Source organism: Gossypium arboreum, chromosome 5 (assembly GCF_025698485.1).
Source record: "Gossypium arboreum isolate Shixiya-1 chromosome 5, ASM2569848v2, whole genome shotgun sequence".
Classification (NCBI taxonomy): Eukaryota; Viridiplantae; Streptophyta; class Magnoliopsida; order Malvales; family Malvaceae; genus Gossypium; species Gossypium arboreum.
The window spans coordinates 41164836-41180329 of record NC_069074.1 but is presented as its reverse complement, the minus strand read 5'-3'; the positions used below and the strand labels follow the sequence as shown (position 1 = coordinate 41180329).

Genomic DNA, 15494 nt, shown 5'->3' with positions numbered 1-15494 from the left:
GGACAGCTGGCCTATCTGAGTTTCGAGCCCTTGGATCGATGCTTGTTGATTTTTAAGTGTTGTCTCGGTGTTCTGGAAACGAGTTTCTGACACCAAGATAAATATAGATAGCATCTCTTCAAGGTTGGGCCTCTTCTCTTTTTGGTAGGGTGGTTGTTGGTAGCCTGGAGGTGGTCTCTGATTTCCTTGACCTCCCCATAAGAAATTTGGGTGGTTTCTCCAACCTGCATTATAAGTGTTACTATATGGATTGCTTTGAGATCGAGGATTATTACCCATGTAATTTAACTGCTCATTATCCATGTTGTGGCCATAAGGTTGGTATTTTGAATTGCTTGATCCACTTCCACTTGCTTCGCACTGCATTACTGGTTGAACCTGTGAAGAACTAAGAAAACCATCAAATTTTTATTCAAGAGTTCTACCTGATTAGAGAGCATGGTGACCGAATCAACATTATAAACACCAGTTATTTTCGTAGGTTTTGTCCTTATGACTTGCCACTGATAGTTATTCAGTGACAACCCCTCTATAAACTCATAAACATCTTCAGGTGTTTTCTTATTGATGGTTCCACCAGCAGCAGCGTCAACCATTTCTGAGTCAAAGGATTCAGGCCATTATGGAACGTTTGAACCTGTAGCCAAAGCGGTAACCCATGGTGAGGGCACCTTCTCAGTAAGTCCTTGTATCTCTCCCATCCGTCGTAAAGAGTTTCTAAGTCCATCTGCACAAACGAAGAGATATCATTACGTAATTTGGTCGTTTTAGCTGGCGGGAAATATTTTAATAGAAATTTTTTGGTCATTTGTTCCCAAGTAGTGATTGACCCTTGTGGTAACGAGTTCAACCACTGTTTAGCTTTGTTCCTCAATGAAAAGGGAAACAACCGAAGACGTATGACATCATCAGAAACGCCATTGATTTTAAATGTATCGAATACTTCCAAAAAGTTTGCTAAGTGAGCGTTGGGATCTTCATCCTGTAAACCATCAAACTGAACAAACTATTGTATCATTTAAATTGTGTTAGGTTTCAGTTCAAAAGTATTTGCAGCTATAACAGATCTAACCATGCTTGATTTAGTTCCTGTTAAAAAAGGTTTAGCATAATCATACATAGTGCGTAGAGCAGGGTTTTGATTAACTGCAATTGCAAGAGGTAGCTGATTGTCTTGGTTTTCAGCCATCTCTTCGGTTGGGGGTTGAGTATCATCCTCTTGCTCGTTCTCTGTGTATCTTAAGCTTCGCATTATTTCTCTTTGGTTTCTGAGAACTTTGCGATCGATTTCTTCGTCAAAAAGTAGTGGTCCTGACGGGTTTCTTCTAGTCATAAATTATAAAAACCTACCAAGAGAAAGAAAACAAATAAGTTAATAAAAAAATTAATTTAATTTAATTTGCAAGAAAAATAACTGGCTAAAGTAATAAAAATTGAGCGTTCCTAATATCTCAGTTCCCTGACAACGGCGCCAACAACTTGATCATGATTTTCGTGTGATAGGTTTTAAATATTTATAATGAATCGTTCTTGAAACTAACTATTATCACGATGCAGGAAAGTGTACCTATCGAGTAGTAGTATAGTTTTAGCAAGACCGTATTGTCGAACCCAAAAGAACTAAAAGTACTAGTAATGATTGTCTTTTTATTATCTAGCCTAAAAGGGGGTTTTGTTTTAACTAACTAATTATCTAAACTAAGAATTCGCAGAAAGTAGAATTGGAGGATTACTTTTAGAAAACGATTGAATTAAGACAATACCTATGGAAAAATCCACCTAGACTTTACTTGTTATTTTGGCTCTGAATCAGACGATTTATTCATTTAACTTGTTCCGTAGAGATCTCTAAGTTATGTTATTATCCCTATTCAAGACTAATAACGTCTAATCCGTAGATTGAATAATTGAGACTTTTCTCTAATTAACACTCTAGGGTTGCATTAACTCGATCTATGGATCCCCCTATTCGGTTTCACCCTAATCCGGTAAAATCTTGTCACCCTATCTCTAGCCACGCAATCAACTCCGCTTAATTATGACAAATGTACTCTTAGACAGGGTCTATTCCTCCTCTGAATAAGAGCTTATCTTGAATTAGTATCCTGGGATATCAAAACAAGAATTCAGAACACATAATTAAGAACAAGTTAAATATTTATCATACAATTCAGAAAATAATAACAAGATTCGTCTTAGGTTTCATTCCCCTTAGGTATTTAGGGGATTTAGTTCATAACTAAAAAGGAAAACATCTCAGAAGAGTAATGAATACAAAACATAAAGAAAACTCAAAACTCCTGAAGGGAAATTGAAGGGAGATCTTCAGTCTTGATGATGAATCCGACTTCTGAGATGGAACAATCAGCTTTCTTCGAGTAATTCCTTCCTTCCTCCCTGTGCCTCCCTTTTTTTTCCTCCTCTCGAGTATCTTTATAGGCTTTGGAATGCCTAAGAACCCTCAAAAGTGGCCTTTTCTGAATTGGACTCAACTTGGGCTCGGCAAGGACATGCCTGTGTGACACGCCCTTGTGTGAAAACTTCAAGCCGTGTTTGAGCCTGTTAGAATGGAACGGACGTGTGTTCTACCCGTGTGAGTTGTGCTTCGATTCTGCCGAATTGACATAGCTGTGTGGTCTGCCCGTGTGAGGAAGTCCAGGCCTTGTTGATTTCGTACTTTGGCCCATTTTCTTCTTTTCCGGCCCATTTCTCACTCTTTTCGCTCTCCTATGCTTGCCTAAGTATAAAATATGAAATTAAGGCATTAGGAGCATCAAATTCACCAATTCTAAGGAAAAATCATCCATAAAATGTGTTAAGCATGGGGTAAAAATATGTATAAATGACGGTTTATCACAGAGCTTCGAGCAGTTGAAAGCATTATTGACAGAGGCACCAGTGTTAGTACAGCCTGAGTCAGGTAAAGAATTCGTAATTTTTAGTGATACATCGTTAATTGGCCTGGGTTGTGTTTTGATGCAGGAAGGTAAACTTGTAGCTTATGCCTCGAGACAGTTGAAGCCGCACGAAAAGAATCATCTGACGTACGATCTAGAGTTAGCCGTGATAGTGTTCGCATTGAAAATTTGGCATCATTACTTGTTTGGTGAGAAATGCCATATTTATACCGACCACAAAAGCTTGAAATATCTATTGACTCAGAAAGATTTGAATTGCGACAGTGGAGATAGTTAGAATTGCTAAAAGACTATGAATTAGTGATTGACTATCATCCGAGGAAAGCGACCATAGTTGCTGATGCTTTGAGTCGAAAGTCCTTATTTTCTTTACGTGTTTTGAACAAACAATTAGCTTTGTTTGATGACGGTTCGATAGTAGCCGAGTTAAAAGCAAGACAGTTATTTCTATAGCAGATTTGTGAGGCTAAAAAATTTAATAATGAATTGCAAGCAAAACGAGCTCAGTGTGAGTCGACTTCTGATTCAGAGTTTCGAATAGGGCCTGATGACTATTTGATGTTTCGTGATAGAATGTGTACCAAGAAATTCTGAGTTCATTCGGAAAATTCTAAACGAAGCACACAGTAGTTGTTTATCAGTACATCTGGGAAGCACGAAAATGTGTAACAATTTGAAATAGCTTTATTGGTGGCATGGCATGAAACGAGATATCTCAGAATTTGTTTCAAAATGTTTGATTTGTCAGCAAGTCAGCTGAGCATCAAGTGTCGTCAAGTTTATTATAGCCTATTATGATTCTTGAGTGGAAGAGGGATAGAGTAACAATGGATTTCGTATTGGGTTTACCCTTATCTCCAAAAATGAAAAATGCGATCTAGGTTGTTGCTGACAAATTGACGAAATCAGCTCATTTCATTCCTGTGCGTACAAATTTCTCGCTTGATAAATTAGCTAAGTTGTATATTTCTGAAATTGTGAGTTTACTTGGTGTCCCCCTATCTATTATTTTGGATAGAGATCCAAGATTTACTTCACGATTTTGGAAGAAATTTCAAGAAGCTTTGGGTTCAAAGCTGCATTTTAGCACTACATTTCACCAGTAAACAGATGGTCAATCCGAACGAGTTATTCTGATACTTGAGGATATGTTGCATTGTTGCATTCTTGAGTTTGAAGGTAGCAGGGAGAAACATCTACCACTGATTGAATTTGCTTACAATAATAGCTTCCAGTCGAGTATAAAGATGGCATTGTACGAAAATCTATACGATCATCAATGTTGAACACCGTTGTACTGGAGTAAGTTTAGTGAAAATAAGATTCACAAGGTTGATATGATCAGAGAGACTGAAAAAAAGTGAAAGTAATTCGTGATAGTTTGAGAGTAGCTTCGGATCGAAAGAAATCATACGCAGACTTGAAATGAAAAGATATTAAGTTCTAGATCGAGGATAAAGTGTTTTTGAAAGTGTCTCCATGGAAAAAGATATTGAGGTTTGGTCAAAAAGAGAAATTTAGTCTATAATTCATCAGACCGTATGAGATTACTAAGCTAGTTGGGCCAGTGGCATATCGACTATCTTTACCGTTTGAGTTAGAGAAGATACATAATGTGTTTCATGTATCGATGCTACGAAGATATCGATAAGACCCTTCGCACGTTATTTCTCCAACTGAAGTTGAGATACAGTCAGATTTATCATACAATGAAAAACCGATTTGAATTTTAGCTCGCGAGATCAAAAAGCTGAGAAATAAAAGAATCACATTAGTGAAAGTATTATGGCATTGACAAGGGGTTGAAGAAGCTACATGGGAACCCGACGATGCTATGAGAAAACAATACTAGAACGTATTCACTGGTAACATTTTCGGGGACGAAAATCCCTAAAGAGGGAGAGTTGTAACAGCCCGATTTTAGCTAAATCAGAACAGTGGTTTCAAAACCACAAGTTTGATGTAAAAAAAATATTTTAATATTATTTTCATTATTTAAAGCATGTTATTTGATGTGTGAAAATTTTGTGAGCTAATTTTATCGATTGGTAGGTTAATTTGATAAAAAGGATTAAATCGCATAAAATGCAAAAGTTGCATACTATTTGATTAAAGTGCTTAATTGCTATGATTAATTAAATTAAAAGTCCTTATGATGATATTAGACCATTGGTAGTGTTAATGGACATTAATAGACATGCATTATAAATTTTTATGTTTATTCATTAAGGGTAAATAAGTAATTATGTAATTAAGTTAATAAAAATATAACAAAACATGATTTTTGTTTATCCTTTTTTCCATTTTCAAAATTCCAAGGTGAAAAACACCATTTTTATGCATATTAGGGTTCAACACACTCCTAGCTTGATTAAGGTACGATTTTAGTTCGGTTTTTTATGATTTATATGTTTTTGTAATCGTTGCAGCTCAATCTAGCTAGCCTGTACCTTACATTTTGAAAATGTTAAAGATTTTGAGAGTTTCCATTGTTGAATCTATGTTTTCTTTGATGTTTAATGTTGAAATATGTAAGCTTGATGATAGTTTTACATGTTTTGTTAAGAGATTTTTGATGAAAATGCATAATAGGAATTAAATTGTGAAATGTACAAATTGTGTGGTTGAAATGTGAACTAAATGAAAGTTTTAGGCTACTAGGGACATATATATAATTTGGCCAAGCATGGGTTTTGTTGAATTGTGTGAATTTTGTGTATTTGTGAAATAGGGACTAAATTAATTAAATGTGAAAGTTTAGGGGCTAATGTGTAAAAATGCCCAAATGTGTATTTTTGGATTAATTGAATGAGTAGATGAATAAATAAGTTAGTTTTGAATTCATACAGATCAAGAAAGAAAGAATTCAGATTTAGATCGGGGAAAAGCAAAGTTATCAAGTAGTCGACCTGATCCGTCATTTCCGAATACGAGGTAAGTTCTTATATGATGATTGCATTATAAATGTATGTTAAAATGCTTTAATATTGCATAAATTGTTAAAAAGGGATTATGGATAAGTATGATTGTGAAAACGACTCTACGAATGCATTCGATGATAGAAACGAAAAGTGTAAAAGCCCGATTAAACCTTAAGAATAGTTTTAGATACTATTGACATGTCAGTAAGTGATACGTTGAGTTGGATTCAAGCCAAGATATAAGCACTTCAGGTGTGTATTTTACTAATTTGGCTTTAGGCCATGCATGTCAGATGATTTGACTTCGGGACATGATAATAGTTCTTCACATAAGTTACATTGATTTGGCTACGGGCCATGGTATAGGTACTTATCGTACGAGACTCCTGAGTATCTGATTTCTATTTCGAGTGGTTCAACGGGTAAACGAATGATGTGCTTGAGAAAGAGGTTAGTACAAGGGGATACAGGTATGTGCAAAACCTATTCAAGTATTAAATAGTGAAAGTTCGATGAGTTTGTATTTTATAATGTTTTGAGACATGAGAAAGGTTTGTAGTTAATGTGTATATGGTTTTTTCATGTGTAATTGGTTCATTTGCATTTATTCGATGAATTAATTATTCACATACGAGCTTACTAAGCTATGAAGCTTACTTCATGTTATTTTTCTATGTTTTATAATGAATCAAGGCTAGCTCGGATCCAGGAGTCGTAGGAAACATCATCGCACTATCAAACATCTGAGTTGGTACTTTTGAATTATACAGTGATGGTATATGGCATGTATAGGCTAGATGTGGTATTTTGGTTTTGATTATAGCCATGAGATTTGGCTTGTAAATGGTGTTAATATTAATATGTGTTTGGCTATTAGAAATGGTTGTTAATAACTTTTGTAAGATGTTTATAATGCCTTATGAGATGGTTTGTTTTGGTATATATTTGAGTAAGTGAAATGGTTGTATTTGTATAGCAAGAATTGTGCATGAATTGGGATTGATTTTGGCTGCCCTTTTGTGTATGGAAATTGTACATTTTTCCTTGTAAAGGTACATTGAAGTTGGGGTGGCAAATTGGCCTTGCAAGTGGCCTATTTTTGTCCACACGGGCGTAGACACAGACGTGTGTCTCAGCCGTGTGCGACACATGGTCATGGTATATGGCCGTATGTCCCCTGATGATGCTTAGAAATCAAGTCAGTGATTTGCACGACCTATACACACGGGTGTTTGGTCGACCGTGTCGCCAAGTCAGTATACCCTCCAGTTTTCACACAGCCTAGCACACGGGTGTGTCCTCGGCCGTGTGATACAAGTCAGTATGTATTCCCTGTTTCCACACGACCTGAGACATGGGCATGTATAGAGCTGTGTGAGGCACACGGTCTGCTCACAAGGCTTGTGGCCCCTGTATGGTTGAGATTTTTTCTAAGTTTCCAAAATTTTCATATTTATTGGTTTAGTCCCGAACCACTTCTAAAGCATGTTTAAGGCCTCGTAGGCCCTTATAACGGACAATGTGTTTTTGATTAAATGGTATTTGAATATGAATGCATAAATGTATGAGTTATGTATGTTAAGTGATGTGTATTGATCGGTAATACCTCGTAACCCTACTTCGGCGACTGATACGGGTTAGGGGTGTTACATTACTTATTATTAGTTTATTACTACATTACTTATTTAACCTTGACTATTAATGTTAAAAACACTTAACCTCTTGTCCATCTTTGTCCATTTAATATAAAAATGGTACAATTACAACATAAACCCTTCAAACATTTAATTTCATAGCTATTAAACCCTTTTAACTTATAGAACAACACTTTTACATTTTACGCAATTTAGTCCTTTTTTCTCAAATTGACCATTTAAACAATAAAATTAATTCACGAAACTTTCACACAATCACTCAATCATGCTTTAAACATTAAAATAATAATAAAATAAATATTTTAACTTCAGATTTATGGTCCCAGAACCACTGTTTTGATTTGACTAGAAAACGACTGTTACAGCTACATACCAAAAAGAGTTCCCCAGAACTCATTCATCCAAAAAGCTCACCAACAGATAATTTTTGACATTGCCACTAGCGTTATAGTTAAACTGCCAGATCATATATTGATTCGTGATAATTGCAATAAGTTTTAAATAATTTATAAATGATCGTTCTTGAAACCAACTATTATCACGATGAAGGCAAGTGTACCTATCGAACAGTAGTATAGCTTTAGCAAGACCAGATTGTCGAACCCAAAGGAACCAAGAGTACTAGTAATTACTTTCTTTTTATTATCTAGCCTAAAAATTAAGGGATTTGTTTATCTAAACTAATTAACTAAACTAAGGTTGCAGAGAAAGAAAATTGAGGAAAATACTTTTAGAAAATCCGATTGATTAAGACAATACCCAAGGAAAAATTCACCTAGACTTCACTTATTATTTGACTCTGAATCAGACGATTTATTCATTTGACTTGATCCGTAGAAATCCCTAAGTTATATTATTATCTCTCTCGATACTAATAACGTCTAACCCTAGGTTGATTAATTGAAATCTCTTTCTAATTAACGCCCTAGTGTTGCATTAACTCGATCTATGGATCCCCTTATTAGGTTTCAGCCTAATTCGAAAAAATCTTGTCACCCTATCTCTAAGTGTGCAATCAACTCCGCTTAATTATGAAAAATTTACTCTTAGACAGGGACTTTTTCTCCTCTGAATAAGCGCATTAACTTGAATCAATATCCTGGAATATTAAAACAAGAATTAAGAACACATAATTAAGAACAAGTCAAATATTTATCATATAATGCAAATAATAATAACAAGATCCGTCTTAGGTTTCATTCCCCTTAGGTATTTGGGGGTTTAGTTCATAATTATAAAAGAAAACATCTCAGAAGAATAATGAATGCAAAGCATAAAGAAAACCCAAAACTCCTGAATGGAAATTGAAGGGAGATCTTCAGTCTTGATGAATAATCCAGCTTCTGAGATAGATCAATCGGCTTTCTTCGAGTAATTCCTTGCTTCCTCTTCCATCCCCCCGTTCTAAGTGCCTCCTCAGGTGTTTAAATAGGCTTTAAAATGCCTAAGAGCCCTCAAAAGTGACCTTTTCTGAATAGGACTATACTTGGGCTCGACATTGACACGCCCATGTGCGATTGCTCCAGACCGTGGTCAAGGCTGTTAAAAAGGCATGGGCGTGTAGTCTACCCGTGTAACTCATGCTTCGATCCTGGCAAATGGACATGGCCTTGTGGCTTACCCGTGTGAGGAAGTCCAGGCCGTGTTGATTTCCCAAGTGGGTCCATTTTCTCTGTTTTCGGCCCGTTTCTTACTTTTTTTACTCTCCTATGCTTACCTAAGTATAAAATGTGAAATTAAAGGATTAGGAGCATCGAATTCACCAAATCTAAAGCATGGGATAATAATATGTATAAATTACGGTTTATCAAATACCCCCACACTTAAGCGTTTGCTTGTCCTCAAGCAAAATCCTCAACTTACATGCAAAATAAATTCTTCTCAATTTATAATCCCTATCAATAATATCTCAAAATAATCCTTAAGTAATCATACATTGAAAATTCAACTAAAAGTACATTAAAGTTTTAAACATTCCAATGTGAGCATTTTATCACGAAAACATAGGTGTCTCCCCTCATCTAAGTGATTACCTTTGATTCAAAATATCACAGAGTTTAGCACCCTCACTAAAGATTCACTCAAATCACTCGAGGTGTTTAAGGACATCAAATAAAGCACTCAACAGTCAATATGAAAAGTTATTACCATAGGTCTACATAAAAATCAAATCTCCACCACTATAAATTGACATGAAACGTCAATCAAAAGGTCTTTAGAGGGTTGTAACGTGGCTTTGATTAGGGGGTGTGGTCACAAGTTGAAAGAAAAGTTAGAATCAAGATAGAATTGAAAAATTACCTAACTAGAAAAATAACTAATCATCAATTGAATGCATATGAGCTTCTTCTCAGAATATGGAATTAAACATTTAAGCTCAAAAACAAAAATCGCTATAGATATATGTATGTATATATTTTTTTTTAAGAAAAAGTCAAATAACATAAGCTTTCTAACAAAAATAAAACATAGTTAAGCAATTTATTCAAATCAAATCTCGACAAAAATGGGGATCAAATTAATATAGGGGGTTTCAACAATAATGGGTTGTGGGTTAATATGGAGGGTGGATCAATGAATGGGTTGTTAGGCTCAAGGGGGTTCACTAAAGGTTAATTATGAAGGTAGGATTTTATGGAGTAAGTGGGTTAAACCTAAGTGCCCTTATCATTTTGACATATCAAATCAAATGGTGTGGTCTTGACATGCATAATCAAGCAAGTTCTAGAATAACGATTCAATATTGATGCACTCAAAGCAACAATAAAAGTGAGCATGAAAGAAATAGATGCTCTAAAGACTCAAGCTCTCACAAAAATTATGGCATTTTGATGTTTAAACCTGTGAATTTTAATTCAATATAATACCTAAACTTGGGGAAACAACCCTAAAGATTTTTAATTCTCAAAAATCAACTTATCATGCTTGATTCTCTAATTCCTTAAAGTTTAAACAATCGATGCATGAATGCCTATGTTTTAATTTAATACATATCAATAAAAATCATAAATTAATCAAAATTCATTCTAATTATGATATGAGAAGATCACATGAGAATAAGAAAAAATTCAGGGATTTTTCTGATAATGAAATAAATAACCCCCTCACACTTAAGATGTACATTGCCCTCAATGTACAAAGATAGATATACTGAAAAATATAGATATATAATCATAAAATAGGGAGAGAAGTGAAACTTCTTGAATGATGAATGAACTCCTTGAATTAGAGTTATGGAGAATAATCGGCCAAGGCAATGATGAGAGTGGAGGAGGATACTCCGTTGGTGGTAGAGGTTCATTAGTCCATAAGTCTTGTGCCAAAAGAATATTATATTTGGTAGTAGCTATGGTTGTGGTCGAGCAGGACATGGCAGTCGTGGAGAACCTTTTCCAGTGGAGTTTTTAGTTCCTAAGTGATGATAAGCTTTGGAGCTCTTTATAACTGTGATAAAATCAAGAACTCTTTAAGAAATATAAAGAAGCATAATTACTCGTAATGAAATAGTCGAAACTATAAATTATTCAATAAAAATTATAAAACCTAAAATTGAAATAATATTAAAGGAAAATAAAATAAAAAGTAATTAAAGAAGATAAATAAAGATAAAAGTGGAAATAAAAATAAAAAATAAAAAGTCTTTAAACATCGTCATCGTCAGATGGTTCGCGAGGTGGTGGTGGCGATAAGATGTGAAGGTGCTAACAAATCTGATGAAGAGTAGCATCAATGTGATCAAAGTGCTGAAAACACAACTGCTCAAATCGAGTAAGGCGCTCAGAGATGTCAGAGTATGAAGCCGCCGCATGAACTGGACAATAGATAGGTGGTGCCTGAGACGGTGGGTCCTCATGACGTGGAGGACATCATCAGTAATGTCCTCTGGGTCCTCCTCCTCGGTGGACTGGACAAGGCGGTACTAAGAAGGGTAGGTTCCACATCGTTTATCCATCATCCTTAAATGTAACATACTCTAGATGCCTTGTGGGGACATCTGACCAATGAGAGTGAGGGAGGATGGTTGTGCTGCTGTGTTGAGGAGCCCGAAGTGTTGTGCCAATCGGTCACATAGGGGCCAATGGAGATGACTCCTCTCCTATGCCGCTTCATCTGATGGCGGATGGTGAGGGGAATGAAATAGACAAGGTCGAAGACGTGCCCGTTCGCCATGCTCCGTAAAAAGTAGGTGTCGTGAGTGTTGACGACGCCAATGCTCTCTCACTGCCCTGTTAGAGTGTGGACTAAGATGGCGTGTAGGTATTGCAGGGATGGGACGAGGGCTGATGTCTTAGAGCAGCTAGGATAATAGGTGGCCGAGGCAGGGATGAGGTCCTTCCAGTATTTGGAGGAAGAGTAGTGGATGTGGTGATGAGGGTGTCGAGTTCGTTGTCGTCCATGAGCTCCTTCGTATATAGCCCTAGTGCAATTTCGAACTTCAGTATGCTCAACTGGCGCATTAAACCACCAAGGCAGAACTGGACTGTGCCAGGATCATTGAACTCTGTCATAATGGTTTGGAAGTAAAAAGTCGAGCAGAGTTCCAGTGTGAGCTCAAGGTCCGTCAGTTCGATGATCCCAAAGAAGAGCTCCCATGGACTAGTAGATAGAAGGGCTCTGACTGCGTCAGCCAGTTGGACTTGTTCAAGTGCGGCCCAGTCAATGCAGCAGCCTACGCCTAAGGGTCGGGCCCGTAATATCTGAAATAGTTCCTTCTGGGGTCCCAAGGGAAACTGGAGGAAAGGGTGACGGATCTCAACGGTAGGATCCGAAGATGACGTTGCTCATTTCCTTTTCTTCGAAGAGGGGACGGCGATCTTCTTGCCACGTGAGGTTGACATAGTATACCTGCAATGGCAAGATGAAATAAAAATAAAATTACTCTCCAACAATAGCATGGAAAAATATGCATGGTAAAACTAATAGAGATACTTCATAGAAGTCATGTACTAAAGAACAACTATGCTAAAAAAAAATTACCCAATCAGATATATTAAGTTATTACTATGAATAGGACTACGAGAGTAATGCTAACGGAAATATCTAGCGAATGAATGCATGTGGGTTTGATAAGTATGAAATATGGTGTGGGCAAGCATGAAATCTATGGAAACAAGAAAAATGGATGAATGTAGCAAAATGTATTGACTAACATGGCAAATTTCTTAACAAAGAGCATAAATATTCTATCATTATAACTATGATTATTTACTCAAAATAAAACAAATATCATGACATAAGTAAAAGAATGAAGAGAATAGAGGGAAAAAAGTGAACAAATGCAAGAGGGAGGAGCTTTGGGTCGTCAAAGGTGATGCTGTGGTCGACGCACGGGCGTGGCAGGTAAGGTGTTTGAAGTTGCAGCGGCTAGGGTTAGGGATTTTGGGGAAGAGGTGATGAATAGTGAGGGGTATATATATATTTTGGGGCACACCTAATTTTTTCCCGTGTGTTTCACGATTTTTTAAATTTGGGCACGTTTGACATTCAGCCCACGCCCGTGTTCCTTGGGAGTGTGGGTACACACGGCCGTGTCGCACAGCCGTGTTCTACTTCGTTCGCTTCTCCCACGTCCGTGTATGGATGTCCACGTCTGTGTTATTTTATTAGTCTTGAGCACGGTTGATGGGCACGGGCGTGTCGCACGCTCGTGGTAAATTCTCAGTTTCAACCACAGTTTATAGACACGGACGTGTCGTACACCCATGTTGGTTTGACAGACTCGCCCACGGCCACGTTGCACAGCCATGGCAACTTATCGCATCCTGTGTTAAGGAAAATTTTTTCCTTATTTTCACACGGCCATATCGCACGGTCATGTCTCCTCCCATGGTGTGAGCATAGCCTAAAGCACCCCCGTGTGCCTGACCGTGTGGATTAAAAAACATGTGTTTCAATGACTCAGTTAGTGATTAGATGTTAAAAACTAAAATTTTAAAGAAGTTAACATCATTAGTGCTCAGGTTACCTCCCGAGAAGTGCTTATTTATAGTCTAAGCTCGACTTACCTTTCTATTGCATGGTCATGGTGGTGCAAGGAGTTCACACTCCTCATCCCTGCTATCAATTTAATCAAAATAAGGTTTTAGACGAGTACTATTTACCTTAAACATACCGAATTTGGGATGAATTACCTCGACTATTCTGTATGGGAAAATGTTGAGTACCGTAAGAGGGATTGCTCCGTTAGGTTCAGAAGTGGCAATACAAGAGTCTACTGCATCTAGTAGTACTTTGTCTCCAACCTTAAGTTGATTTGGTGAGATATTGAGCTCGTCATGGTGTGGTTTTGGTTTATCGTGTGTCCTTGGTTTATGTGACTACCATTCATCTAGTTCCTCGATTTGTAGCCTTCGTTCTTCATAGATAGGTCTTTTGTCGTTACTCGAACATGGCTCAGGTGTGTTCTTTGAGCCTATTTCTTGCAAAGCAGGTTGCATCACATGGTCAGTTTTAATAGTATGATTTATACAACCACCTTCAATTTTCGATATGTTATTGGAATTATGAGCTTGAAGGGTGATTGTTTCGTCTCCCACACAAAGTGTGAGTTCACCTGTACCAATATCAATTATAGTTTTGGCAGTTGCTAAAAAGGACCTTCCTAAAATTAAAGGCACGTTACTATTCTCCTCTATGTCTAGAACAACGAAACCAACTGGGAATATAAATTTGTTAATTTTAACGAGTACGTCTTCAACAATACCCCTAGGAAATCTGATAGTTTTATCGGCCAATTGAATGCTTATCCTAGTTTGTTTGGGTTTCCCAAGACCTAGTTGTTTAAACATTTTATAAAAAGGCATGACATTAATACTAGCCCCTAAATCAGCCAAAGCATTATTAACATCTAAGCTACCAATTAAACAAGGAATCGTAAAACTCCCTGGATCTTTCAATTTGTTGGCTAGCTTATTCTGTAGTATGGCTAAGCAAACTGCATTTAACTCCATATGCGACGCCTCATCTAACTTCCGTTTATTTGCTAAAAGCTCCTTTAAAAATTTGACTGCATTCGGCATCTACAAAAAAGCTTCAATAAACTGTAAGTTAATATGTAATTTCTTTAAAAGTTTAAAGAATTTACCGAATTTTTCGTCTGAGTGGTCTTTCCTTGTCGCATTTGGGTAAGGTACACGTGGTTTGTACTCTTTACTTACCTGTTGTTGGTTATTGTGGTCCACCTTACCTTTACCTTTACTTACCACAGTTTCTTGCCTCGGTTTTGGTTCAGGTGCAACTAACCCTTCCTCATCTTGAATGGTAATTGCATCGAGCTGCTCCCTTGGGTTAGATTCAGTGTTACTTGGTAGGCTACCTTGTGGCCATTCAGATATCAATTTAGCGAGCTGGCCTATCTGAGTTTCGAGCCCTTGGATCGACGCTTATTGATTTTTAAGTGTTGTCTCGGTATTCTAAAATGAGTTTCAGACACCGAGATGAATTTTGTTAGCATCTCCTCAAGGTTTGGCTTCTTTTCTAGCTGGTACAGTGGTTGTTGAAAGCTTGGAGGGGGTGGTGGTCTCTGATTACCTTGGCCTCCCCATGAGAAATTTGGGTGGTTCTTCCATCCTACATTGTAAGTGTTACTATAAGAATTATTTTGAGATTGAGTGTTATTACCGATATAATTTAATTGCTCATTCTCCATGTTGTAGCCATAGGGTGGGTATTCTGAATTGTTCGATCCTCCTCCACTTGCTTCGCATTGCATTACTCGGTTAACCTGTGAAGAACTAAGAAAATCGTCAATTTTTCTATTCAAAAGTTCTACTTGATTAGAGAGCATGGTGACCGAATCAACGTTAAAAACGCCAGCTGCTTTCATCGGCTTTGTCCTCATGACTTGCCACTGATAACTATTCAGTGACATCACTTCTATAAATTTATAAGCATCCTCAGGTGTCTTACTATTGATAGTTCCTCCAGCAGCTGCGTCAATCACCTGTCTAGTCGAAGGATTCAGGCCATTGTGAAACATTTGAACCTATAGCCAGAGTGGT

The 15494-nt window shown here is 37.1% G+C and overlaps 1 non-coding gene across 1 annotated transcript; it reads left to right on the top strand.

Annotated features, from left to right (window-relative positions):
- Window positions 1-653: 653 nt before the first annotated feature.
- On the top strand, window positions 654-760 carry LOC128293569 (small nucleolar RNA R71). Its single transcript, XR_008283750.1, has one exon. It is a non-coding gene; the product is annotated as a small nucleolar RNA R71 (small nucleolar RNA).
- The last annotated feature ends 14734 nt before the right edge of the window (window positions 761-15494 follow it).